Genomic DNA, 15,692 nt, shown 5'->3' on the forward strand with positions numbered 1-15,692 from the left:
TTACCCATACACCCCTTGAGTATAAGATTCTTCTGGCCAGTGTATCTCCCTCAAATACCTAGTTGGTGTTCTGTACATAATGGGTGCTTAGGAAATGAGGAAGAAATAATGGGAGCGCTTTCTGCATCTGGTGGTGACTTCTTCGTGCCACGCAGCCAGTTGTACTCAATACTCTGGCTCTCAATCTAGTCCTAGAGTTAATACAAGAAAGCTGGGCTTGTAGGTTACAACAGCGCATGACTAATGTGTATGCCTGGTGATTAAGCATCCTTACAGCAGTGTAGTATTATAACCAGCCAAGACAAATTACCCCTGTACATTTTGCATAAAATTAAAAGGTTAGTCCGGGAAGAAAAGGAATAATAAGATTCCTGAAGTCCTTCATCATGTTGAAAAGCTCCTCTGATGTTTTTTGTAAAAGGCATCTCATGGAAAACTCCAAAACCAGAAGGGACAGAATATTACAGAAGAATCGACTTAAAATCTCAGAAAGTCCTTTAAGCCAGAACTAAAGAACACAATTCCCACCACATGGGACCACTTTCTTTCTGAAAGTTGATAAATCCAAAATCGTCACTGGGAGCCAGTGGTTCTCTGCATTTTCCAGAGAAGGCAGTCTGAGTACACATTTCCTGAACCTCAGCCTCTTGGGTTCTACTCCTAGATTTTCTCTTTGAAGCCATGGAAAAATTCTCTCCCCTCCTCTCTGCTTCAGAGACCTTTCTTTTAAAATGGTTATGTAATCGCCCGCGTTTTCAGGATGTAGTGTATGAAATTATCCCAAAACTTCATGAGGGCTTCTGAAGCCAGGGCCCCTAGGTTCACTTATGGTTAAGAACCAAACAAGCAAGCCCCAGAGACGGAACAAGTGATTTTTTTTTTCCCCTGTTGGAGAAGGGAGTCTTCCTCATTCAAATTAAAAATAAAGGATCAGCTGATGAAAGAAAAATCACCAACATTTAAGATCTGAAAAAAGTGATTATTTTGAAACAGAACATTCTGACTGACTGATGTAGGTAATGTACAAGCCATGGAGTTCCACCCACTCTGATGAACCCCAGTTTCACTCTGAGTTTTACGGCCGTTCTGAACAATGTGTTATCTGCCTATAGGGCCGGGGTCCCGTTGACACAGAGGTGAACTCGGAATGTTTGGTCTGGGTTACATGACACATTCCTGGCCAGGAAGGTGGTGCTCTCTCTCCTCCTGTAACTTTCCATCAATGCAAACGAGGTCACAGAGGCCGGGAGGCAGCAGCGACAGGTCTACATGGGAGAGACTCATCAGCCGAGGCGGGGCTCGTGCTTTCTCTTCTGCAAAAAGCGTTCACATCATCCTGCTGGCACACGTCGGGGAGGCCACAGATGAGTCGAGACACCCTCCAAGCCATTGCTCTGGGGATGCCTTTTCTTCCTTGCATGGCTCAGGAGGCAAGAAGCTTCCTCTGCCCTTCCAGGCCCTCAGAGGTCAGGACTCAGGGCCATCAGAGAGGTTCTGCCTGTTCTGGGCTGGGAGTGGCCCCAGCAGCTCCTGACTTCTGGCTGGAGCCGAATGTGACAGGGGTGAGTGGCCTGAGGGCGTGTCCTTTCCTAGGGACAGCGAACATGGCCCGCCCTCTTGGAGCCACCGGGGGACGCTCTGGAGTGGGCATTCCAGAGACATCTATTCACTCTGCATGTTGCTCACCTGCCCAGTATTGGCTCTCAGGGAGCAGAGCGACAGAATTGATCATTCTAGGTCCTAACCGGATGGAGACTGTTAACTCTCCCATTGGCTGGGGTGGGGAGAAACCCGTGGGATAGGTGAAAAGGGGAAACTCAGGGATACTATTTGCAGGGGCTCCACCTGAATCCTTAAACCGAAGTAAGATGGGAGTTCACTGAGTGGGACTACGTTGTCAGGTAAATTCCAAAGCAGCTAATAAACACAGTCTTCCTCACGTCTCTAACCACTCCTAAGTGTCTCCTTTCTGGGCCCCTCCTCCACCCTCCCTTGAAGGGTAGGCGGCTCCCTGAGGTTCTGTTCTTGGCCCTTGCCTGGGTTTATTTCCAGCACAGCTGCTAGACCATATGGCACCTTTGTGCAAATTAGAGAAAGGCACCCTTTTCTCAAGACATGTTACCACCATTGCCTAGGAAATTCATAGTCATCACACACATTATCACAGACTCTGACGGAGGGGCATTCCCTGGAGTTGCTCAGCACACGGTCTGGCCAGTTGTGCAGTGGAAGTCCATGGATTCAAATATCACCCTGGACAGATGGCTCCCAAGTTGAAACCTCTACCCTGACACCTCTCTCTGGAGATCCAGAGATGCCTGAGAAGTTAGCCATTAACTGATTTGGGGGCAAAGCTACCAGGGATGTGTCAACCCTTCAAACCCAAAAGGATGAAACTGGACATTACCCAGTGCTGTCTTCACTCAGTTAAAAGTTATAAAGCAGAAACTAACACACCACTGCAGAGCAATTATACTCCAATAAAGATGTTAAAAAAAAAAAAAAGCTTTAGAGTTCTCTGCGGGAAATCTCGGAGTCATCTTGAATGCCTACTCCTTGGTCTCCATATGCAATTCACCAGGGTCCTCTCAGCTTTCCCCCCACTCCATCTCCCATCCCTCTTCTCTCTCCATCACTGGCACTGGCTTGCTTCAAGCCATGACTAGGTCTTGCCTGACTTACTCCAAGGACTCCTACCTGAACTCCTGGCTTCTGGACTCGCTCCTCTGCACTCTATTTCACACAGCACACTTATTTCCTATTAGTCTCTTTTCTCCAAAGCTTCTGAGGGTTTCAACTGACAGGCCAATAAAACCCAAACCTCGTAGTCCACATCCAAAACCTTCCACGTTCTCACCCCAACTTACCTCAACTGCCACCCGCCCCCTGCTCTGGTCCCTCAATCACATTGAGTCCTCATGATTCCCCAGCACAGGACACTTCCTGCCCCCAGGCCTCTGCCCCTACTGTTCCAATTACCTGGAAAGTATTTCCGTATTTTGCTGCTAACTAAAAACCTATGGCTCAAGTGCCATCTCTTCTCCAAAGCCTCTGCATCAGAATTAACAGCTTCCTTTTCTGTGTTCTCATCGCATTCTGTTTTCGTTTCACTTTGACCATTTATGGTACCATGCCTTAAGCTGTCAACTTATGTATGTGTTTGGAGCCCCCAGTAGACTAAAGCCTTGAGGGCAAGGACCCTGTTTTATGTATCTTCTGGTTTTCAGAGCCAAACCCAGTACCAAGCAGATGTGCAGGACATACTGAATAAGTAACTGAATGAGTAACTGAATGGTGGAGACGGCTCCTTCATGGTCAAACAAAGGCCACGGAAAGACTTAACGATGGTCTACTCTGAGCCTGCATGTTGCAAACCCCAGCCAAACAAGGGAAAATGAGTGCATCACAGTATGTCAGGCGGGGTGAAGGGTACTTTCCAAACCCAAAGGTCCATTTAAGACAAACATGCATTGATGCCATAACTCACAACCTGCATCAAATGTGATTCCTGGAAACCAAAAGCTCTTGGCAGGGGGCTGAGGCTTGGCACCTTGGAAGAGAGTTGGCAGGGCTTGGGGTTCTTTCTGAAGTTCCCTTCTGCCTCTGCACAGCTCTCCAGACCCTGGACTGACGCAGCCCTACCGCCCATGTTAATAACACATTACAGGAATCTGGGCATGACTCAGAATAATGCTCACCTTGGGAAGGTGAGGACGTGGATGGGAAAGAAGTACCGCCAAATGGGATGCTTACGAATCTAATTAGTAGCACCGTCTTGAGAGCAGAGCAAAAAAACTGACTATACGTTCTGAGTGCAGTAATGCCCTCAAGCTCCACTCTTTGAGACACATTTACAGACATGAGAAATCCATCTAAGAAAGACCATTTACAACATAGGGTCTCACGTGTGAGACAAACCCAACCACCTGACCAGCATTTTTTCACCTTTATCCTATGTAATGCCAAACCTCCTCTTATCTGAGATTGGGTTCCCCCATTTGGGTGAAAGAAGTGACCAGGAGCACAAATCTACCAAGACAGAAACTGGGGAGGGGTAGACTGACTTTGCTTTTCTGACACAGTGGAAAATGTGGGTGTCTGCACATACCACTGCCCTTATATTCTGTCCTCACGCAGAAGCCTGACTAGCACAGAAAAAAAAAAGGAAGAGCTTTCAAAGTCAGCTGATCATACGCTTTTCTGGCCATCTAGATTCTTGCTTCCTGGATAGATGTCACTAGGATGGCCTTAATAATATCATTAACCAAGCCATCCTCCATCACTGTGCCTAGAGAGCGGGAAAAAAACCACACCCCTATCAATACCTAGAGAAGAACAAGACTCCAACCTCTGTATTACCTTGATGCTAAGATCTGTGCCCACTCCATCCCCTTTAATGATTTTGCAACAGGGGAGTTTCTTGAAACTAACGACAAAAAAACTTGCCAGTTGCCAGTATCCTCATTTTCATCATATCAGATACCATCAGCATCTTGTGATCTTTGGTTACTTGGAATCAAGGATATACAGTAATTTTCAGTAGGCATTCCCCTTGTCAATAGCTGTGTTAAAGGCTGGGGGAACCAAAGGGAAGGAGTTACTAACAAGGAAATTACGACTTATGCATATTGATTCACCTTCAAAGAAAACAGAGTCTAGGTAATTCCATTTGAAGACACCAGTGCCTTAAAAGAGGCTTTGTGGAAGGCCACTGGCTGCAGGAACTTTCCTACTGCATTAAATGTCTGTTCAGGAGGAGTCACTGTGTGGCCAAAGGGAATAAGAAGTAGTCAGGTTCCTTCTTAGGGGTTGTCTTTTTTCTTTCTTTCTTGGTCTGAGAAAGAGCCCCATGGAGCCAGAGGGCAGGTGACTGATAGCCTCTCCCATCCTTCATGAAAGTCTCGGTTAAGGATAGTGTCTGGTTTTCTAGGAGACTCACTCTTGGCACTGAAGAGAAATTTTCTGGGAGAGTGGCAGGGGGTGGGTGATGGCTAAAGAAGAAGGGAAGATGAGCTTTCCAGAAGAAAGCCCATTCAGGAAGCCAAGGCTTTCAGACTTGGCTTGGGAGGGTCACCATCGCCCACTCGAAGGAGCCTACATTCCAGGGCTGGCATGTATGGTAACACCACGTACCCCTCCCGACACCCCCCAGCTGGGGCTGGGAAACTTCCACAGCCCCTCTGATTGGAGGCCCGGGGCCACAGTGTGGTGGAGTTCCTCCTGCTGACTCACGGGAGCTCCACAGAAGTGTGTAAAAATTCCATGATCAAAGATGATCTTTGTGACATTTCTGCCAGTGCTGGGATATTCCATCAGATTTCCTAGAGCAGAGTCTGGCCGCCATCCAAACTCTGGAGGGATGGCTCAGTGTTTCCAAAGTGAGGTGGAAAAGCTCCCTGTGGTTGTAACATTCTAATACATACTGCCCTCGTTTCCTCCGAGGACCCACAAGGGGACCTACTGCAATGGAAGACTGAACCAGGCCTGTGGGCACTGATGTGGAGCTAAAGGACATCTGGGAGTTTTGGAGGAAGTGAATGAGTGGCCAGGCCCAATGTGGTCTGGCCTTGGGTTCCTTGTTTTTCTTTTTTAAACTGAACTTTAGTTGTACAGACACATGAGTTCTATTTGGTTAGAACTGTGGGACTGTAGTGTCCCCTTTGGTCCCTATTCTGAAGCTATTTGAGTCTGAGATCCCGTTCAGCAACAAAAGAAGTGGACAGAGAGGTAGCTGTCTGTCTCTCTCATCTCCCCTTTCTTTAGCTCTATCGAGTAAAACTAAACGTGAAAAATGCACTTATTTCCTTCCATGTCATTTTCACGAGCAATTACTTTTACTTTTTTATATGCTTACACTAGAATACATGCTTCCTGTAGGCAGGGTCCTGGCCTATCTTGGTCACTATGATATCCTTAGACACAAAGTAGGTCTCAATGAATATCTGCTGCATGAATAAATGAATGACTTAACAGATGCATAAATAAATAGATGAATGTGGACCCATAAAGTTATGACTACTGACAAATTTATCTCTCATGCAAATATATTAAAGTATCATGCAAAGGACATAACACATGGGACTCAGGGGAAAAGCAATTTTCTTCCATGTGTCTTTCAAATGAAGATAGTGACCAATGCTAAAAAGATACTTTTAAACGGTTAATAACTAAATTTCCAATTCATGGCCTGGGAGAGAATAGTCCATGAAAAGAAAATGCTGGGGGAATTCCTTTCCTACAGAAGGGGGACCCTCTAAACTTCTAAAACATATCCCCTTTTCTTTGGTTCTGCCATCTCACAGAAAAAAAAGAAAAAGTTGTAGAATGTGGACACCTCTTTGTAGGGTGACTGTGCAATGTATTGTCCAAAATGGGCCTCTGAGTAAAAGGGGGGCGCTATTCAGGGGGAATCACAGGAGCAGACTGGGGCTTCCCTGGGAAAACTAAGATACGGGGCTGACCTACCTCTTCACCATGTAAGCTACCCACTCAGAGTTAAAGCAATTTCTTGAAATTCTTCTCTTGAAAGTGCTTGTTCTTTCCTGAATTCTTCTCATCTTAACTCTTTGCTGAGTTGTTATCTTGAGAACTCATTCTCAGGAAGTACGGTATCTTGAGCTTCTCTGGGAAGTTATCAGTTCTAGAGTTAACTCTTTACACACCAGGTGTGACCCAGGCCACCCTTCCTGGATCATGTATCAAGTGAGATACTATGAAAATGCTCTGCAGAGTAAGCCCTCGATGCTTCCTCTTTCTTTTCATGCAAACAGAGCATAAAAATACACCATAGCTGCAGCAAACTGAACAAAGCCCAGCGGCCCCTCAGACAGGCTTCGGAGGGAACGTGCTTTTTAACATACTCACTTCCTTTGGTAGTGCCACAGCACAAAGATTACACTCAGCCTTCCCAGCCATAAAAGCTTCAGTTTTTCCCATTCTTGCTGCCAAAGCTGAAATGCCAAGAAATGCTGGGAACTGTGATTATACACACTTCATATTTTACACTCTGAAACTCCAAGGAATAAGCTGTGGAGAACAGAGTCTTATTTCTTAAATGGCAGCTGAACAGATAGGGCACTCAAGCTTTGCGGAACGCGGCTGAGTATTTGCATGGGGAGAAACAAACAGAGACCTCACAGATTTTTCCCGTCTGTGTGGACCTTCCTGGCATGTGGGGCAGACGTTGGCTAGCTTTTCTCATTTCTTTCTTTTTTGCTATTTTTTAACTTTCTGAATTACTCATCCAGATTCTTACGGGAAAAAAAAAAAAAATCAATGCCACACATATAAGTCAGTCATAAGGAAACTCAGCAACTGCCTCTGACAGGTTTGAACCTGTTTCTTTACAGACAAGAAAACAAAATTTCAGTGTTCTTTAGGCCCAAACTGAATCCCCCTTTTTTTAGAGTAGCAATAAAGCGGCCAGCCTGACGGCATTTAGATCTCAGGTTTGCTTTGTCAAAATTTTCCTCCCAAGCTGTAAGTTAAGTCTTAAGTTAATTTCACCGCTACAGAGTATTTTTCTCAATTCCAGCATCCAGTGTAGGAATTAGAACAAACACACACTAACCAAAAAAACTGGTCTTCCTTCCTCCCTCCCTCCCTCCCTTCAAGAATTAACACAAGAGCCCTGGGTACCTCACTCAGGAAGGGCTCATGATGGCAAGAGCTGTTCTTCTAAAGGGTGAATTTCATGACTCACTTATCACCTGCTTTCCTCTATTGCCCCCTCCCATTTCTTTGTCAAAGGAGTGTTAAAATCCTCACTCAGGGCAAACTTGGGAGGGGCCGGCTTCTCATTGCTTGGATTAAACGAAGATTTAACACCCGCTCTTGCTTAATTCACAAGATCTGGAAGGCTTCCACATGTTTACAGAGCATAAGAGCTCACGTCTGATTTTTTTCCCTCCCTTTGCCAGTGCCTGCTCCAGTGCTTTGCAGAGAAAGGGGTTTGAGAAGCTGCTGGTAAATGACCACTGTGCGCCAAAGCAAAGCGAGCACCACGCAGCCAGCGTGGACGTGAGTGCCGCTGCTCCTTAATCCCGTGATAAACATAACCACTGATGCAGCTGCACGATGTGTAGGGCTGGAAATAAATTTCTCTTTGTAGCTATATAACTGCACTAAACTTTTATAAGCCTGTTGCATGATCTCCACAGACCTGCACAGTTTCTCCCACAAGAGCAGAATTCTTTGCAGGTTTGAACCCTCACCCACAGACCCTGCTTGGAAAAGAGGAGGAGTCTCAAAACTGCTATAGCACCATTTGTTTTTCGATAGGAAACATAAAGCTTGTGTATATGTAAACCATTTCTGGCAGGACATACAAGAAATGGGTAACTGGTTGCCTTGAGAAAGAGAAATCAGGAAGCTGGACTTAGCTTTCACTGTAATCTTTTTAGAATAGCTCAATATTTCTTTTTTTTTATCATGTGTATGCATTAACTCATCTAATTAAGTTACATCGACACTGCTCTTTAGTCAATAACTAATACCCTGTTGATACCCATCTTCATATCATTTATCTCCCCCAATGTGTTCCTCTGGACAAGCTCAGTAGCTAGAAATAAAACAGAAATGAAGAGAAGAAAGAAGAAATATTGCTATACCATGTGCCAGAAATGGAGGGATACCAAATGAAAATGAACAAGGAAACCAAAGCTCTGGATGCCAAGCCCTGATAGAGCCGTGACAAATGAGAGAAAGAGCCTGAGGATCTTGGCTCTTCATCCTGCACCCCCTGGAGAACATCCCTTCCCTTGCTGACAATTCCCTTTCACTCCCTACTGACTGATTTCTCCTCTTCCTCTGCGCATCCCCCACTCCTTTTGCTTATTTCATTTAAAAATATTGGTTCTCAAAAATCACAAAGGTAACACATTCTCACTACAATCAGTGTGATACAATATGAAGATAGCTATCGAGAAATTAAGAACTGTCCACCCCATCCCAAACTTGTTTTGTATCTGCTCTCCCACAACTTCTTCCATGCACATATCTATGTACAGTTGGGTTTTGCTACCTTTTTTATTTTTAAGCAAAAAATGGGACTTAAATGAGCATATGAACCATTTAACTTATTTTTCTCACTGATTTATCTATCAGGAAAAAACCACCCAGGTGAATAAATGTAAATCTAACTCATTCACTCTTTCAATAGTTGTATAATATTCTGCAGGGTATACTGTAATTTATTTAACCTTTCCTTATTAAATCTGTCCACCTCTTAAATGGGTTCACTATTCAAGTTTCTTCCCTGGGTCATTTTCTTCTTTATAACTGATAACATGTACGGAGAATTAACTGATACCAGATATGGCGATAAACAAGCAGCATGAATTGAAATCTCAAAATAACCTCATGGGATAAGCAGAACTGTCATCCCCATGTTATAGATTAGGAAACTGAGACTTAGAGGAATTAAAGAGTTTACCCAGTATCACAGAGCTAGTACACTGTGGAGGTAAGTTTCAAATCCAAGTTTGATTCCAAAGCCTTGCTCTTAACTGTAAGTCAATACTGCCTCATTGGCACACTGTTGCCACGCAATCAACCTGGAGCCTATGGCCACTGTCTTCAGCGTTAGCCTGGTATTTACAACTTTGAGATGGGTCAGTTGACTAGGCGTTCCACAGGTACCTCTAACTCGAGGTGTTCATGTCTTCATCTCCCCCATCCCCACACCTGTGCTCATCCTCTGCCTCATCGTTGCAAAAGGAAACTCTGAAGAGCCTATTTTTTTTTTTTTCCTTTGCGGTACACGGGCCTCTCACTGTTGCGGCCTCTCCCGTTGCGGAGCGCAGGCTCTGGACGCGCAGGCTCAGCGGCCATGGCTCACGGGCCCAGCCGCTCCGCAGCACGTGGGATCCTCCCAGTCCGGGGCACGAACCCGTGTCCCCGGCATCGGCAGGCGGACTCTCAACCACTGCACCACCAGGGAAGCCCTGAAGAGCCTATTCTAAAGTCACATCAACAATCAACTTCCCACCATGCCTGCTACCCCTATAATCAGCATCAACAAAATTCAGTTAAAGCCCAAGTCTTATTTAAGAGGAATAACGTGAGCTATTAACATCACAACTCACTGTAGTTAACCAATTACTAGTTATGACGCTGCTGATTTTACTAGAGAAGAAGAATGTAACACATCAAACAGATACTGAATCAAGAATGAAAAATTACATGGATGGCTCATGAGTGCTCAGAAATCAGTGATCGCAAAAAGATAACCAGAATGAACAATATCACACTAATCACATTTCCTTCTTTGACAGGTAAACTACGTTGGAAGAACCAGATTGCCTCCAAATACCTAAAAGGCTTTCTTGTAGAAGGTTTGTGTTTTTTCAGTTTCCTCCTTATAGGTGGTTCAGAACCAGTGAATGGAAGATACTGAGAGGTACTGTTTGGGTCAATACAAAGGTGAAATTTCCAAGTCATTGATGCCTAAAAGTGGAGGGAACAAGTTCCTTTTTGTTTGGAGGTGTTTAAATACAGACAAAATGACCACTCAGCAGGCTATTAGGTATTCATGCTTTGAAAAAGAAGGGTATGTAACTGTGAACTCCCTTCCAGTCCCAAGGCTCAAAAATTGTGTCAGTGGGACATGGATCAGGGAAGTATCAAGAATGTAGGACAGAGATTCTATATGTGAAAAAGCAGGTTTGGAGGGATATTCTGAAGGTTGGAGGAGCAGTGCCAAGGGAGGAAAGAGAAATGAAAGGTCATACAGTCAAACTGCCACCTTCCCATTTTGAGCACCATGCACGCACTTTGGGAACCGGATCCCTCAGTGATGTCATTCTCCAAGGTGTGGGGCAGTTTGCCTGTCAGTTTCACTCACTTTTCTTCGCAGCTGAACTCAGAAATTCATCAGTGTCTGGGCATTTTTGCCAAATGGTAACAGGGTGCTTGCACCAAGTTATATTTCTTCTTAGGAAGTTTGCTGATAAGTAAAATTTGACGTTTGCAAGACAATGGAAAAAATTCCACCTTCAGGCAGACTATTTATCAAAAGGCAAACAGTAATAATACCACGTTCCGCTTAGCTATTTCTCCTGCCAGGCTTAAGTACTGGGATCCAGGAGGAGGATTTGGTCTCAACACAACTGGAAAACATACCCTCCAAGACTAACATACACGGCTCAGTGAGCCAAAAGAATGACAATGCCCTCATCTAATCCACAGCTGTTCTCTCGCGTCAATCCATGGTGTGTTCAACTCCAGCAGGTACTATTCTCCTCAGGGCTGAAATTATTTCCAGGTAGATTTTGTACCATCAAGTAGTTGCAAAGCACCTTGCTTCACATAATAGGAAATGTTGAAAATTGAATAAACGTATGAATGAACCACTGCGATGGACTGAATGGCTGCATACCTCCCAAATTCATATGTTGAAGCCCTGACCACCCCATATTTGGAGATGGGGCCTCTGGGAAGTAATTCAGGTTAGATAAGGTCATGAGGGTGGGTCCCCCATGATGGGATTTGTGCCTTTATAAGAAGAGACGTTAGAGAGCTTGCTTCTCGTCTCTTCTCCACCAGGCATGTGAAGATACAGCAGGAAGGTGGCTGTCTGCAAACCAGGAAGACAGGCCACACCAGACACCAAAATGGCTAGCATCTTGCTCTTGGACTTCCCAGATTCTACAAGTATAGACATAAATTTCTGCTGTTTAAGTCATCCAGTCTATGGTGATCATTACGGAAGCCTGAGTAGACTAGGATGATGACTCACAGACAAGGAGTGATCACAGCCTGAAGGCCAAGGCTTGACAGAACTTAACTGGTACAGCAGCAGCAAGGTACCTATTTTTGATATAATCACGTTGCAAAACTCGTATTGGGGTATATTCAATATCATATTTGAGATTCCCTTTTGAAAATAATATTTTTAATGATTAAAAAGACAATGTCTGTTCAATGTAGAACATTTGAAAAGCATTAAAAGGGAAATAAAAACCACCTGCATTCCCTCAGATACTCAGACAACCACTGTTGATGTGCTGATAAACATCCTCTTGAACTATTTTCTCTACAGAGAATAAAGCTGACAAGGAATGAGGTCTTCTGGGGGGTTTCTTCTGAACCATGACCATCACTGCACTCACAAAGTCACCTTAAAGAACCCCATCCTCTTATACTCATAAGGACATTACTGAGAAGTGGTTTTATTTTCAGGGTCCTAATATGGATATGCACATCCTATACTATCTACATAGAATCAACACTGGTTGCCTATAGGGGTGATTAGGGATTAACTGAAAGGAGCACAAGGAAACTTTCTGGGATGATGGAAACGTTCTATCTGTTATTTAGAGAATTGATTACATATTGTGCACTCACCAAAACCTATCAAATTGTACACTTAAGATCTACAGGGGTGGGGGTGGCGTGAAGTGGAAAGACAAATACAACCCACTGGGTAACACCAATACTCATCATTAAAACATGTGCTTTGATGCATTTTTCCAAAGAATGTTCAAAAGGTGAACATTACTGAGCATGTACTACATACCAGGCTCTGGGCTAAAGGCCTCACATGCACCACTCAGGTGTGCATTTCTAGGATCTGCATTTTATCAATGAAGAAACTGAGGCTTATAGCCGTTACGTAACTTGCTCAAAATTCCACAGCTCGGAAGTGGCAAGGCAGAACTGGAACCCAGGTCCCTCAAACCCCAGGAAAAAAAGTTATAATAACACGCATGCCTTTTGACTCAGCAGTAATACCTCCAGGAATCTGTTCCAAGAAAAGAATCAAAGGCTGATCCAAACAGATGTGTAGAAGGATATAATAAATTCACCATTATTAATAAATCAACTTAAAGGTACTATAAATTAAGTAGGTCCATATGGTAGACCATTCTGTATCATGTAATATTAGGTTTAAAAGAGAATGTAAATGACTTTCATGATAGGGGAAAATGGTCATGACAAATTAAGTGAAAAAAAAATCAGGTTAAAAATGTATATATAGTATGACCTCAATTTTGTTTCTTTTTTTTTTTTTAAAGTAAATACATTTTAAGACTCTAAGGAAATATATCTGAAGAAAATGATTATCTTTCAGTGGTAGGGTTATAGGTTATTTAATTTTAAATTTTCAACAGTTACTATATGTTACTTTTGTAATTAGAGAAGAATCAATTTTATTTTAAAAATAAAAAACATGGGGAAAATCATTGCTCTCACTAACGAATGTATACCCGTATACCCAAGACTGTATATACACATTTTTATGAGAAAAATATCTTTGTACAGCCCCTTAATAATTTTAGGGTATTGATGGTATTCGATAACTTACACATAACTGTAAAAAAAGTGAAATCACCAGGATTTCTAACATAGTCATATAGGTAAAATATACATGATAGGTTTAAGGAACTTACAAAACAATGTCTGGTTTGTAAAAATGATCTTGAAGAAGCTTTTACCTTTCCTTTTAGCAGAAAGGCATAAAAAAATGGAACAGATTACTGTCGAAGTCCTCTGAACATAGCAGACAGACCTGATGTAAATCTGAGAGGAAGTAGAATCACCTAAAGCAGAAAAGTACACAACTTAAGTTTTCTACAAATTCTATGGATCTAAGTCATCCAGTGTAGAAGGGTCATGGCAGAGACCACCACTGTTTCTCAAACCCAAGTACCGTACAGCTCCTTTTGAAAGAACATGTGAAGAAACACTGACAGACATGTCTTTTCCTATGAAATATCTTTCACTTTCAGTAGGTCAAATTCTCAAAAGGCATTCATTTATTAAAAATAAACTACCTTGATTTCTCAGCAAATCATGGGTTTGGACCAGTATAATAGTGGTGATAGATACTGGGTTAAAGAGGCATGGTCCCTGCTCTCACGAGGCAGCCCATACGCAAAGAGGCATAGGCCAGGAAGGAAGCTGAGGAAAGGGTATTACAGGACACCGTGCGAGCAGAGAGGGTGGGTACCCAACCCAGACAGAGATGGGGGGCAAGGGGGTCCAGGAGAATTTCCCATTAGAGGTGACAATCTAAGCAGAGACTGCAGGGATCAGCAGGCATTCCCTTGGCAGAGAGAGGGAGAAGCGTTCCAGGCAAAGGGAAATGCATGTTCCAAGGCCTGGAGGATGGAGGAACTGGCACCTTCCTGGATTCAAACCTGAGGTGGGATGATAGAGTTCCACCACAGGCTGCATGACCTTGAGAAAGTTACTTCCCAGAGCCTCAAGTTTCCTTATCTGTAAAAGAAGGTTGACACCATTTCCTTGGAGAGATGTCATAAGAAGGCAAAATTAAATAGGTACAACTCCTTTACAGAGGTGTTTGTCCTCACGAGATAAATGCTCAGCACACATGGCTATTATTCTGTGTGGCAGAATCAGGGAGAGAGCTCGGATCATCTCCTCCGCTCTGCCCCATACCTCTCTGTCCAGCCATCCTTGACCTCGAAGAGCACATGCCCCTCCCACAGTGTCCCTGCCGTTCCTTCCACCCAGAATGCTTTTCCCCCCGTTATTCACAGAGAGCCTGTTTCCTCGCGTCCTTAGGTCTCTGCTCATCTGCTCAAAGAGCCCTTACAAGAGAAGCCTTTCTTAATCCTCTGTGTAAACAGTAAAACCGTTCTCCTCAAACTTTATCTTCCCTGACATAGCTTTTTCTCCACGGAGTTTATCACCCCGACACTCAACATACTTACTTTTTGCTTGTCTGACTACCTGTGCTAGAATTTAAGCTCCTGGAGGGTAGGGTGGCTTTATTTCCAGAGCTTTGAACAGTGCCTGGCCCACGATGTGTACTCAACACCTAAGTGTGAAAGGAATGGATAAGTAACCCAAGCTAGAGGGCGAGGCCCTCCTTTATTCTTCTTTTAGTCTCTGAAGGTGTGACATAAAGCTTTGCATTAAGTAGGCATTTCATAGGCATTTGTTTAACTGTACAACTGAATCACTTTTTACAAATGGCAGTGTTCATCTGGTACCTAAAGATCAACGATTATATTTTTAGAGCTTAGCAAATGAATCCAAGATTGTGTTTAATTATAATGAAGCAGTAGATTGCTGGATCAATTTGGTGGGGAATACAGCAAGACTGGTGGTCTGATTTCATTAGCCAGTGGAATCAATTAACACATATATCAATTAGTCCCAAATAACCACAGCCTTTGTTCATGCAAAGGTCAAACACGGATGATGTATGCCAGGATCAGTATTCTGATCTAATAAGTGAAGTACAGAAACAAAGTGTTTCAGGGCTGAAATTTCTTTCTGTCATTAATCTGGATGCTTGGAGAAACTGTACCAGGATATTTACTCCAGTGATGGTCCAAAAATGTTCTTGAATCGCCCCTCAAATGAACAAAAAAAAATTTTGCTTCAATACCAGAAAAAGTAAACTCAAAATGAGTTCGACTGTTTCCCCCATACATTAGAGAGGCAGCTGACATTTAAACAAAATGCAACAGTATAGTCTTCAAGTTTTACAATATGTCCCCAGTGCTCCAGGGCTTCCTAAGGAAACTATCTTAAGGACTTATGATAACTACATGGTAACTATATTAACTATACATGATATCAAAATATGGCTAAAATGCAAAGAAAAGTATTTGGCTTGAAAGGAAAGCATAATCAGATTTAGTTTACTGTAAAAAGATTGGTCCCCTTTCAGCTTTGGGCTCAGAGGAGGCCAGGGCGCAACTTTCTTCATTCATCCT

General features: G+C 43.4%; 1 protein-coding gene across 1 annotated transcript in view; it reads right to left on the minus strand.

Annotated features, from left to right (window-relative positions):
- PRKCH (protein kinase C eta) overlaps positions 1-15,692 on the minus strand; it is a 222,793-nt gene that overhangs the window by 37,821 nt on the left and 169,280 nt on the right. The window lies entirely within an intron of this gene.

Source organism: Leucopleurus acutus (genome assembly GCF_964270905.1).
Source record: "Leucopleurus acutus genome assembly, chromosome: 1".
Lineage (NCBI taxonomy): Eukaryota > Metazoa > Chordata > Mammalia > Artiodactyla > Delphinidae > Leucopleurus > Leucopleurus acutus.